This window comes from Rhipicephalus sanguineus, chromosome 2 (genome assembly GCF_013339695.2).
Source record: "Rhipicephalus sanguineus isolate Rsan-2018 chromosome 2, BIME_Rsan_1.4, whole genome shotgun sequence".
Classification (NCBI taxonomy): Eukaryota; Metazoa; Arthropoda; class Arachnida; order Ixodida; family Ixodidae; genus Rhipicephalus; species Rhipicephalus sanguineus.
The window spans coordinates 114,207,473-114,220,572 of record NC_051177.1 but is presented as its reverse complement, the minus strand read 5'-3'; the positions used below and the strand labels follow the sequence as shown (position 1 = coordinate 114,220,572).

The window sequence follows — 13,100 nt, the reverse complement described above, 5'->3', positions numbered from 1 at the left end:
GACTCTGGACTAATTTCGACCAGATATATTTTTTTAACCTGCACCTAATTTAAGTACATGGGTGTTCTTACATTCTGCCATATTAAGAAATGTGGACACCGTGTCTTCGAGCTCAGAAACTCATCTTATCTGCTAAGCTACCATCGCGTGGGTTTCAGCTGCGTACACATTTATGTTGCGGATACATAGGCCTGTTGAGTGAACATAGATACATTGGTACCCCAAGTTTTCTGTGTGTAAATTTTTGTCCGCGTGATATTCTTGATTGAGATATGAAACACGAGAAGGTAGGCTGCGGCAGAGCGAGCTATCCCAGCAGTATAAAAGTCTCTCTCTCATATATATATATATATATATATATATATATATATATATATATATATAATAACATACTTTTTTGTATGACATGTGTACAAAGTGTTGCATAAAATTATATTTTATTAGCTGTCATTCAGGACAGTAACAGTACATACAAGTACGCGCATGAACAAAAAAAAAGAAAAGACGTGATCCTGGACAAATGGCTCCAGTGCGTGAAGCGTGCTTCGGTTGGCACCACACAGTTAGCGATGATTATGATGAATGTCTGTGCACAGGACCAAGGATCGCACAGGTAGGCAGCAGAGTCTGTTTTGGGTAAAGTCTTTAGGCTTGCCGGCGATGGCGACCAATGGTCTGGAAAGCAGACACTTCGGTGTGATCCGTACACCTAGAACAAAAAGAACAAGAGGAAACGAGGAGCAATCGAATGTATATGCTAATTTAGGCAATCGATAGGTGCAAGGCACCAAAACACTTAATTTATGTGCAAGTTTACGTGCCCCAGGTGGTCTAAATTTCCGAAGGCCTATATTACGGCGCCTCTCATAATCATATCCCGGTTTTGCGATGGGAAACCCTACCATTTATTGTTAATTATGAAATATGGATATGGGGAATTTCGCGTCGTTCTAAATCTTTGGGGCATGATATATATGGAAAAGCAAACTTTACAACTTTCACCAAAAAATGCTTCGTTTTCGCATTTACATACAAGACAATGCTGCCGCACACAGTAAATATCAACGGGCAAGCAGCGTTACACGCCCGGAAGTATCCATTTAAGTATCCAATTTTAGGTGCAATTATTGACCACAACCTGTCATGAACGCCACACGTATTGTATTTAAATGGACGCCTAAGTGCTATAACGCACCTTCTCAAATTTCTAAGCGGAAAGTCATGGACCTCATAAATAACATCAAATCACTATTTCTCTGCTTTGCATGATACCGCCATCTTGCGTGATACCGCGAATGCTTGCAAGACAAATCTGCATGCACTCCAGGGACCACAAGCTCAAGCTCAAAGACGTGCCTCATTCTACCAAAATTAGGTTGTTCAAGGACAATAGTCATAGAGAGAAATCGCCCTATGTCACGTCCATATACACTGATACACTCCGAGCGCATATTCAACATCGTGCCAGGATATCTACCCAAAATCTTGCATGGTTACCTTCACAAAGGCAGCAAACGATACGCAGCCACACTATCGCTGTCCTCAAACCAGACACCTGCTGCAAGACCGTCCTCGCCTTTGTGGTGCCTACATCGAGCTGAAGAGCTCCTTAAGATGCCAGAAATATCAAAGAAACCAAGAATGTGATCAGATGCCCTCAAACAGGTAACACTACTCTATTTACACGAGGAGCACAACGGTCTCATTTATATCTACATTGATGGTTCAGCTACGGCTGGAAGCTCAACCCCCGCACAAATTATTCCAACAAAACATGGCGCAATACAGCGCAAAAGGCTGTACACAACATCATCTACAGCTGCTGAACTAGTAGCCCTCAGCGCAGGTTTTCAGTTCGTAAATGAACAATTACCTAATTCGTGGTCTATCCTCTGTGACGAAGCAGCCCTCCAATGTCGCAACATCCGCTTTACATCCCGGTTCACATGAGCAGCTCGTTGCGGAAATCAGGCACGTTCACTATGAAGCCGTAGAGAAATGACACAACATAATATTCTAGTGGTTACTAAGCAACTGCGACCTTCAGGGAAATTATCAAGCGCACGCAGCTTCCCGATCCGCCCACGATGGCATCAGCAGTGTCTCCATTGCCCTATCAAGATCTTACCTCGCAAAACGACTTCGTTTGCTTGCAGGTCAATGAACGCTGGATCTCTGTCACTCACCAACGTTCACAAGCTCATGCCTGCATACTTTGGACCCTGATCTTCAATTAGTTGTCGTATCCAAACTATCAAGGAGTGATTCTGCCCTGCTTTTCCGCCTCTGGATTGAAGCGACATTCTCGAATGCATAATCGTTCCACATTTGACTGGCTGATAGCACCATTTTGTGAACAATGTGGGTGCAGCGGAACAATCGCGCGCCTTCTCTGGGAGGCCGCCCGATTTAATACCTAAAGAGCAGCCCTATTGCTCGCACTAGAAATGTTGGACAACTGCCCTCTGATAGAATACAAAATTCTAAGGCATTGGCCTACACGGACTTCAACGCGAGCCTGTATGAGGGCGTTGCTGCGGTATCTTAGAAAAACGGGACTGCGCGAGGTGTTCTGAGAGTTCAGTGACTGCGCTGATATTTTGATGTCAGACAGTGCTGTTGTCATGAGAGTTCACTGTTGTTAAAGACTCTTCTCCTCGTGCATTTTATTTGCAGCCACGGTTTCCTTCCCAAGTGCCGAAAAGCCAACAAGAGAGTTCGTCTGCTTATATATATATATATATATATATATATATATATATATATATATATATATATATATATATATATATATATATATATATATATATATATATATATATATATCTGCCCTTATTGGCACTGCAGCCGCCGTATCCGTTATGGACGCAAAGCTTAGCTGAATACTGCGAAAAGTGACGACGCCACTTTCCGGGCTCTCCCTGCGTACAGGCAGCGCCCAAGGTATTGACCCTACAGCGGTATGCCCAGCCCGCGTCATGATTAAGGACGCTACGCGTATGTACCCCGTCGAATTGATCATAATTCCTGCATGCTCTCACGACGTGATACTCAGATGGGATTTTCTCTTCCGCCACGACGCCGTAATTCATTGCGCACCCGTCGAAATAAAGCTCTCACCATTCTCTCATTTGACGCCGGCAGACAGTCCATCGGCTGCGAGCAAGGTACTCGTCAAATACATCAAAGTGCCTGCAAACTCGTCAACGGCGGTGTCAGTCTACTGCGCCAGTCTATCCGACACCGTTGCACTCCTCTCGTCATATGACCGTGTTTGCACGAGGAAAGGCTTGCTGGTGCCTTTCGCGACCGTTCAAGTCACTCAGGGCAGCACCTCTATTTTTGTAATCAACCCTTCCCCGTACAGTGTTACGTTGGTGCGAGGGGAATGTGTCGGCAGCGTGGAACCCCTCGAAGACGCACAAGCTATTGACGAACCCGATGGCTCGCACGGCCGCAGTTCCAGTACGCTCAGTGCTGTTTCGACGTCTGGTTCCTCACCCGCTGACGTATTTGGTTCCTCCATAGCTTCTCTCGGCCGCACGTCGACCGTTACGCATGGCATCGACACTGGCGGCCACCTGCCACTGCGGCAACGTCCATATCGCGTATCTCCCACAGAACGCCGTGTAATCACTGAGCAAGTCGACGAGATGCTCGCCGTGATGTTATTCGACCTTCTAACAGCCCCTGGGCGTCTCCTGTCGTTCTTGTTGCGAAGAAGGACGGTTCTGTGCGGTTCTGTGTCGACTACAGGCGACTCAACAAGATCACTCGTAAGGACGTGCATCCACTGCCACGAATAGACGACGCGATTGACAGCCTACAAGGCGCCGAATTCTTTTCATCTCTCGATTTGCGCTCAGGGTATTGGCAAGTACCTATGGCTGATGACGCTCGACCGAAGACCGCCTTTGTCACGCCCGACGGCCTGTACGAATTCAACGTCATGCCGTTTGGGCTATGTAATGCGCCAGCCACATTTGAGCGCATGATGGATACCGTTCTGCGCAACCTGAAATGGCACAAGTGCTTGTGCTGCCTCGACGACGTCGTCGTGTTTGCTCCAGACTTCACGCATCTTCAACGCCTACGGCATGTTTTCCGCGTTTGAGCGACACCGGTCTGCAACTGAATCTACAGAAGTGCCGATTTGCAGCATGGCAGATGACAATCCTCGGCTACGTCGTGTCCAAAGACGGAATTCTCCCCGATCCAGCCAAGCTTCGGGCCGTGACCGAGTTCCCCAGACCTACGTCCGTCAAAGAACTGCGCAGTTTCGTAGGAGTGTGTTCCTACTTTCGGCGCTTCATTCGAATTTTCGCGACTATCATATCGCCACTGACGAAGCTCGTCGGAAGTAACAGGCCCCTCCATTCGTGGTCGTCAGAGTGCGACGACGCTTTCGCAAAGCTTCGTCGTTTGTTGATGTCGCCTCCCATACTACGCCACTACGACCGTACGGCCCCTACAGAGGTACACACAGACGCTAGCGGTGTTGGCCTTGGCGCTGTCCTTGTGCAGCGCGAACCAGGGTTCCCTGAATATGTCGTGGCATATGCAAGTCGTACGCTCACTAAAGCCGCGACCAATTACACCGTCAGCGAAAAGGAATGCCTGGTGATCATCTGGGCCCTTACGAAATTCCGGCCTTATTTGTATGGTCGCCCATTTGATGTCATCACCGACCATCATGCACTATGCTGGTTGTCGTCATTGAAGGATCCCTCAGGCCGCCCCGCCCGCTGGGCACTTCGCCTAAAGGACTACGATATCCGCGTGCTGTACCGCAACGGACGCCAGCATGCTGACGCCGACGCACTCTCGCGCTCCCCCTTGCCTGACGACAATACTACCAGCTCAGTGCCTCGCAATGCCGTTTCTTCTATCGACATTCACACCATCGCTACTGAACAGCGCAAGGATCACTGGATTGCCTCACTGATAGCCTTGCTGACTGATCCATCGGCGACTCCATCGACTCGCGCGTTGCGTCGTCAAGCCCACCATTTCGCCGTTCGCGATGACCTCCTCCACCGACGCAATTGCGGCGACGGCCGCCAGTGGCTACTCGTAATACCCCGCAGTCTGCGTTGGGACATATGCGAGTCGTTCCACTCTGATTCACAGTGTGCACACTCTGGAGTATCGAAAACCTACCACCGCATTCGCCAACGGTACTTTTGGCGAGGGATGTACCACTACGTGCAGAAGTTTGTTCGCTCCTGCATCGATTGTCAGCGCCGCAAAACTTGAACGCACCTGTCGCCGGCAGGTCTGCAACCTCTACCTTGCCCTGACCGGCCGTTTGGGCGCGTTGGCATCGATTTGTATGGACCACTTCATCTAACGTCGGCCGCTGGGCCATCGTCGCTGTTGACCCCCTTACGCAATACGCCGAAACTGCCGTCCTCCAAGCGGCTACAGCGCGCGATGTTGCTTCCTTCCTGCTGCACCGATTCATGCTGCGCCACGGCCCACCCCAGGAGCTGCTCAGCGATCGAGGTCGTGTCTTCTTGTCCGAAGTCGTGGAAGCCATTCTCAAAGAGTGCAACGTTGTTCACCGGAAAACTACTGCTTACCACTCGCAGACGAATGGCCTCACCGAACGCTTTAACCGCACGCTCGGCGACATGCTCTCGATGTACGTCGCCGCCGATCACACAAATTGGGATGCCATTCTGCCTTTCGTCACCTACGCCTATAATACCGCCCCTCTCAGCACTACTGGTTTCTCGCCCTTTTTCTTATTGTACGGCAGGCACCCGTCACACACAATCGACACAATCCTTCCACACAAGCCGGATCCGTCTGAGTGTGCGCCTATTTCTGCCACAGCCAGACTTGCTGAGGAGTGTCGGGAGCTTGCAAAGACATTTACTACGCATGACCAAGAGCGGCAGAAGAGCATTCGCGGTGACACCACCACTTCTGCGCCCACGTTCCTCCCTGGAGCGCTCGTATGGCTCTCGGTCCCTACCACTGCACCTGGCCTCTCTTCAAAATTACTGCCGAAATACGACGGCCCCTACCGTGTCGTCGAACGCACGTCCCCGGTCAATTACGTGATCGAACCCCTTGAACCATCTTCGGACATGCGCCGTCGAGGGCGCGACATTGTCAACGTGGAGCGCCTGAACCCTACCATGACCCGCTCATAGTGACAAGCAGTTAGGTCGCCAGGCGGCTCCCTTTTTATACCCGGAGTAATTGTAGCGAAGCGTTGGAAGCCTGTAATGGGTCGCCCTCTCGAGCGCTTACTAGTGGGTCGTCTTCTTCCGCTCTTCTCGGACAGCACACGCCTCGCGCTCTGTTTTGACTGTTGCCGTTGTGCTTCGTCGACCAGTGCCCTCAATAAAGGCCTTTATAATATATATATATATATATATATATATATATATATATATATATATATATATATATATATTGTGAGACGACGTCAGGTACGACGGAACGATTGTTGTATTTACAGCAAAGGCGCGCGAACCAAAAACCGAACACCGGCGATCCAGCACGATGATGATGATCGCGATGATTTGTATGAAGATGATGACCGACACAGTCAGCGCTCACACTATTTTCCCCCTTCACGAAAGCGGTCAGCAAGACGTCCATTTAGTAAGGGTACGAACGCCGGATATAGGGCTTCAGGCGAGACACATGGGTGATCTCGGTACCGCGACGGCGGCGGTCTGAAGCCGAACTAACAGGAGCGACGCGATAATTCACCGCAGACGTTTGTTCAAGCACGGTGTAAGGGCCCAAGTATCTGTTAACGAATTTTTCACAGAGCCCCGGTGTGCGGACAGGTGTCCAGAGGAGCACTTCGTCGCCTGGGTGGAAAGACACAACTCTACGTGTCTCATCACAACGAACCTCTTGGCCTGAATGGCAGAGGTGTTGGCGCGGGCAATTTCACGGCAGCGGGCGACGCGGGCAGCGAACTCTTCTGGAAGGGACGCTGATGGGACAGAGAGCGAGGAGAAGAAGCTGGTGTCCAGAACAAAAGACGGTGCACGGCCATACACGAGGAAAAACGGGCTGTAGCTTGTAGTGCGTTGTATGGCCGTATTGTAGGCAAACGTGACGAAAGGCAGTATTGTGTCCCAGTTCTTGTGATCGGGCTGGACATACATAGAGATCATGTCGGACAAAGTTCGGTGAAAACGCTCGATGAGACCATTTGTCTGCGGGCGGTATGCCGAGGTGGTCTTATGGATGGTGTCAGAGGCCTGTAGGACTTCAGCGAGGACTTGAGAAAGAAACGTCTTGCCACGGTCACTAAGGAGAACTCGAGGGGCGCCGTGGCGTAAGATAATGGCACGCAGGACAAAGTCGGCGACTTCGGAGGCAGCACCAGAAGGAAGAGCTGCCGTCTCAGCGTAGCGAGTTAAGTGATCTACGGCAGTTACGATCCAGCGATGACCGGCGGGTGTAAGAGGAAGAGGTCCGTATAAGCCTATGCCCACGAACTCGAAGGGAGCGGACGGGCACGGTAGAGGTTGTAAAGGGCCGGCGGGAAGAGATGTCGAACGTTTTCGGTGCTGGCATGACGAACAGGACTCGACGTACTTGGAAACACTAGTGGAAAGGCCAGGCCAGAAGCAGCGAGCCTTGATGCGATCGTAGGTTTTGTGAAAACCGAAGTGGCCAGCCGTCGGGTCGTCGTGAAAGGCTTCTAAAACTTGGAGTCGAAGTGAGCGAGGGATGACTGGGACCCATCGGTTACCGAGAGGATGGTAAATGTACCGGGAGAGCTCTCCATCGTGAAGTTTGAAACGCGCGAGCTGTCGTCGTAAGCGGCTGTTGGGAGCACGGGACGAGCCAGTGAGCTGATCGATGATTGTACGGCAGTATGTGTCTGCACGTTGGAGCGCGGCGAGGTCTGCGGACTGAAGCAATTCAGCCGGTGCAGTGGACTTGATCGGACTAAGGCTGGTCATCGGCGTGGTCGCTTCGCTGAGAGGTGCCACACAGGAGGTAGGTGCGTCATGGTTATTTTGCGACAGCGGACAACGCGACAAAGCGTCGGCATCTTGGTGTTTCTTACCCGACCTGTATGTGACACTGTAGTCATACTCCTGGAGTCGGAGCACCCAACGGTCGAGGCGTCCTGACAAGTTCTTCAGAGAGGACAACCAACAGAGCGCATGATAGTCTGTCACGATCGTAAAACGGCGGCCGTACAAATAAGGGCGAAACTTTTGCACAGACCACACGATGGCCAGACATTCTTGTTCAGTGATGGTGTAATTCCGTTCAGCTGGAGAAAGAGTGCGACTCGCGTAAGCCACTACTTGCTCTTGCGAAGTCTGGTCAAGCTGCAGTAGGACAGCGCCGATTCCATGCCCACTTGCGTCAGTGTGTAAGATAGTAGGTGCTGTGGGATCGAAATGGCGAAGAACTGGCCCTGACGTGAGGCATCGCTTGAGGGTCTGGAAAGCAGCTTCACAGTCATCCGTCCAAACGAAGGATGCACTTGTGGTCAGAAGTTTGTGAAGAGGTGCTGCGATAGTGGCGAAATCACGGACAAACCGGCGGAAGTACGACGCTAAGCCGAGGAAGCTGCGAGGGTCCTTTAGCGTAGTGGGTTTAGGAAAGTGCAAGACAGCGGCCATCTTGTCAGGATCAGGTTCAATACCAAGCTTGCTGACGACGTGACCCAACACTTTGATGCTGCGGCTCGCAAACCGACACTTTTTGGTATTTAGCTGGAGACCTGCTTTGGCTAGACACGTTAGTACCTCGTCTAGACGTTCTAGGTGTTGTGAGAAGCTGGACGAAAAGATGACGATGTCGTCCAGGTAACAAAGACAGGTCTTCCATTTTAAGCCCCGCAGTACCGTGTCGATCATTCGCTCAAATGTGGCTGGGGCATTGCAGAGCCCAAAAGGCATCACATTAAATTCGAAGAGGCCATCAGGTGTAGCAAATGCGGTCTTCTCTTTATCAGACTCGTGCATCGGGATCTGCCAATAGCCGGATCGCAAGTCGAGGCTTGAAAAGTATTCAGCGCCCTGTAAGGTGTCAAGGGCATCGTCAATCCGAGGCATAGGATATACATCCTTCCGGGTAATTTTGTTTAGTGCCCTGTAATCAACGCAAAATCGTACGGACCCGTCCTTTTTCTTAACTAGGACAACATGAGAAGACCAAGGGCTTGCTGAAGGCGTGATAACGGTGCGTGCGAGCATGTCGTTGACTTGTTCCTCGATAACCTTGCGTTCTGAAGACGAGACACGGTAAGGGCGACGGCGAATGATACGAGACCCATCTGTGTCGGTACGATGAGAGGCCGCCGTAGTTTGACCCAAGCCATCCGAACAAACCTCAAAACAAGCTTCGTGTTTCGTTAAAATGGCCAATAAGTCATGGGTTTGGGTTGGAGTCAGGTCGGTACTCAAAGTGGCCTTGAGAGCATTAGATGAACCTCCCGCTTGCGTACACTTTGCGATTGACGAGGAAGGCGATACAGTGACGACACATACCGGTGCTGTGTCGATAAGGCTGGCAACAGTGGACCCCTCAGACAGGAGTTGCGTCTCTGATGTCGTGTTGTAGGCGGTGAGACTGGCATGACCACGTGAAAACCGCACTAGACAACAGGCGAATGCGATTCCACGAAGAATACACCGCTGATCAGGGACAACCACTGCGTCACCGTCTATAGTATCTCTTGATTTGATTGTGACAATACGTTCTTGGGCTGGAGGCAGTACAAAATCCGCAGCTGCGACAAGGTGAGGCGACGAGAAATCGTAAGCACTAGAATGCTCGGTGTCCGTAATGTGAATAACGGGCGGACCACAAGAAATGACAGCGGAAGCAGCTGACAGGAAGTCCCAGCCTAATATAATCTGGTGAGCACACGAAGAAAGTACAGCAAGCTGAATATGATGGCGAATTCCGTCGATCAGAACACGAACAGTGCACTGTCCAATAGGGTAAATGGGATTGTCATTGGCGCCACATAACACCGGACCAACATACGGAGTTTGCACTTTTCGTAGACGACGACATAATTTGCGATGAATGACCGAGATAGCGGCTCCAGTGTCTACAAGGGCTTCCACCAAAATACCTTCGACACATACAGTCAGTAAATTTGCAGGGCGCGCAGGAGGAATTATTGCGTTTAGACGACGAGCAGTTTCCCCTCCAAAAACTGCAGCTTCTAGTTTTCCGAGTGGCTGTCAAGAGGTGTCGGGGCAGAACGTAAGGGCGAAGAAGTACGGTGGAAGGGCGACGGTGAACGACGGCGGGGTGAGCGGGAAGGACGAGGGTCGCCGTGGGACAAAGGAGGAGAAGGCGAGCGTTGTGACGAGGGAACGTAGGGTCCCGGAACGTAGGGATCGGACCTCGGAGTAAAATCTCTCTCGTAGGAAGAATATCCTCGTCGTTCATCTTGCTGGCGCCGGCGGCAAAAGCGGGAGATGTGGCCTCGTATGCCACAGTAGAAACAGATGGGGCGTGCAGGGCGCCAAGGAGCGGAGTGCTGTTGTGCTGGTGCCTTGGCTGCCATCGCGGCCAAGTGGTCGTATGCGACGTCCGCAGGCGCAGATGGAGTTGGTACCGGAGGCCGTGATAGAACTTCGGCATATGAAGGCGCATGGAAAGCTGCGGGAGACGGGGCACGTGCGACGCTCGTCATTAACGCCAGTTCATCCTTGATGATGTCCCGCAGATTAGAAGGAGGAGAGCGGACGGATGAAGTAGCTGGGCTGCCAGGAACAATGCCGTGAAGTTCCTCTCTCACGATGGTGCGGATGAGGGCGCGCAGTTCATGTTCTCCAGTAAGGCGAGAGTCACAGGAGGCGTGTGGAAGGCGCATTGAGTGGAGTGCGTGCAGGCGTTGGCACGTCGTAATGATGTCCTGAACCGAAGTTCTGGATGACAAGAGCATTGAATGCGATAGAGTTGATGCCTTTCAGTACATGACGAATGCGATCGGCCTCGGGCATGTCACTTTGGGCACGGCGGCACAGAGCCAGAACGTCTTCAATGTACGACGTATACGATTCGTCGGGTCCCTGGATGCGAGTAGCGAGCTTCTGTTTCGCTACCTCAGAGCGTCCTGCAGACGTGCCGAAGGTCTGACGCAGTTGCACCGTGAATGCTGACCAATCAGGAAAGTCGCTTTCGTGGTTATGGTACCACGTCTTCGCGACCTCCTTGAGGTAAAAGGGAACATAGCGCAGCTTGTGTGCCTCTTCCCAATAATTACAAGCACTGGTTCTGTCGTAGTTGTCCAGCCATTCTTCTACGTCCTCACCGCGAAGGCCGGAAAATACCGGAGGGTCTCGCTGGGATGTACTCACGGTGTACCGTGGCCCAGCAGGCTGAGCGGGCGTGGCAGGGACGGTAGGAGGTGCGTCGTTTTGTGCCATGGATGTTGTTGGCAAGCAAAGTCGTCGACCAGACCGGAGCTCCAGGGGTGACCGGTAGAGCAAGAGGACGTGGGAATAACAGCACGCTCCACCACTTGTGAGACGACGTCAGGTACGACGGAACGATTGTTGTATTTACAGATTGTTGTATATATATATATATACATATATATATATATATATATATATATATATATATATATATATATATATATATATATATATATATATATATATATATGCCCTTCAGGCGCGAATTATGATGCACTGTCTGCAAATGTCTCAAATTCGCACAACATAATTCTAAGGCACTCAATATTACATTCCAAGAAAGAAAATAAATATGCTGTTGTTTGCGAGTTTTGCTAATTAATCTTAATTAGAGGATAATTAAATATTTAATTACTCAGCAGTCAGTCATGTTCCATTTTTATACAAGAATAAGAAAATTGTTGGCTTAAAATGCATGCGCAATTTGTTTTTGGTTGCGTTCATTTCGTGCGGAGAAAAATAATACTTATGACGTTGGTCCTGGAATGCGGCACGTCGAACAACCCGTCTAACATCATAGTGCCTTCACCAAAGTGATCGGTTATGGTCATACTTAGCACATTGAGGTTAAGTCAAGGCGCGTTGACCATGCAGAAGGTTCAATTGATGCTATGCGCAATGTATCTTGCCCTTTCTTTCCGGCTAGTCCAAAAAACTGGCAAAAACAAGTTGCGTCCACATATGTGGACGTTGCGCCTGAAGGGGATATATATATATATATATATATATATATATATATATATATATATATATATATATATATATATATATATATATATATCTCTTGCGAAAAATCAGCCCAAGTTTTCTGAAACGCTTCCCTTTTTGGAATGCTTCTATTTATCCAAGCTAAGCAGTTCTCAAAAAACGCATGCTTCTTCCTTCCTAGCCGTTTCCTTCCTAGCCGTTTTCCTAGCCGTTTCACGGCCATAGAGTCGGCCCTACATGTCCCCTGCATTTTCGATCAGGTTTAGGAACCGTTTTCTCAGTAACTAAAAGGGGTATCAACATAACGCATATATCATTTTCTTGCAAACTTCGTGCTCTTTCAACTGTGATGGATTCCTTAAAATCTAACTCACATTACTATTGTGGAGATAGTTTTACCCCTAGGACCTAAATTTTGAGTTAATTTGCATCTTTGAAAATTTGAAACAAAAAAAACTGTGAGGTGCATAATGTCCATTCTGCTACAGTAGTTGTAGGCACTTATGCAGAATACAAGAAAAAATAGTCAACGGCCAGTTATCTTCGAATACATAGCAAATAATGGTACCTAAGTAATCAAAAACATGGTTTCGAGAAAATCGAGTTTAAAGTAAAACATTAGCTGAAAAGCAAACATCTTTTGCGAGAAACACAGTTCGAATATTTTATTTAGCAGCTACGAGCTTCATAATCATTGCCGAAATAAATTTTTCACTTTTGAGCATGCCGTATTGCTTGCCTTACTTCTATTGTGAGCTGTCGTGCAGCTCTATTCGTAATGTATCGTTGATTGTGGACAACTTTTTTTAGCACATTGTTTTTTTGGCCATGCTTCAATCTTAATGATTTCAGAATTTTGGCACGTGCGATACTGCGATCATTAAAGGAAGGAACAGCAACTAATGTCGAAATCCTTCAGACGCCGAAGCCTAAATAAAGACAGCAAAGAATCTG

The 13,100-nt window shown here is 49.4% G+C and overlaps 1 protein-coding gene across 1 annotated transcript in view; it reads right to left on the bottom strand.

Moving 5' to 3' along the window:
- Positions 1 to 426: 426 nt before the first annotated feature.
- Positions 427 to 13,100, bottom strand: part of LOC119381807 (adenylate cyclase type 5) — a 414,239-nt gene continuing 401,565 nt past the window's right edge. The window contains exon 24 of the mRNA XM_049412571.1: positions 427 to 709. The gene's annotated coding sequence lies outside the window, so the exon portion shown is untranslated. The remainder of the gene's footprint in view (positions 710 to 13,100) is intronic.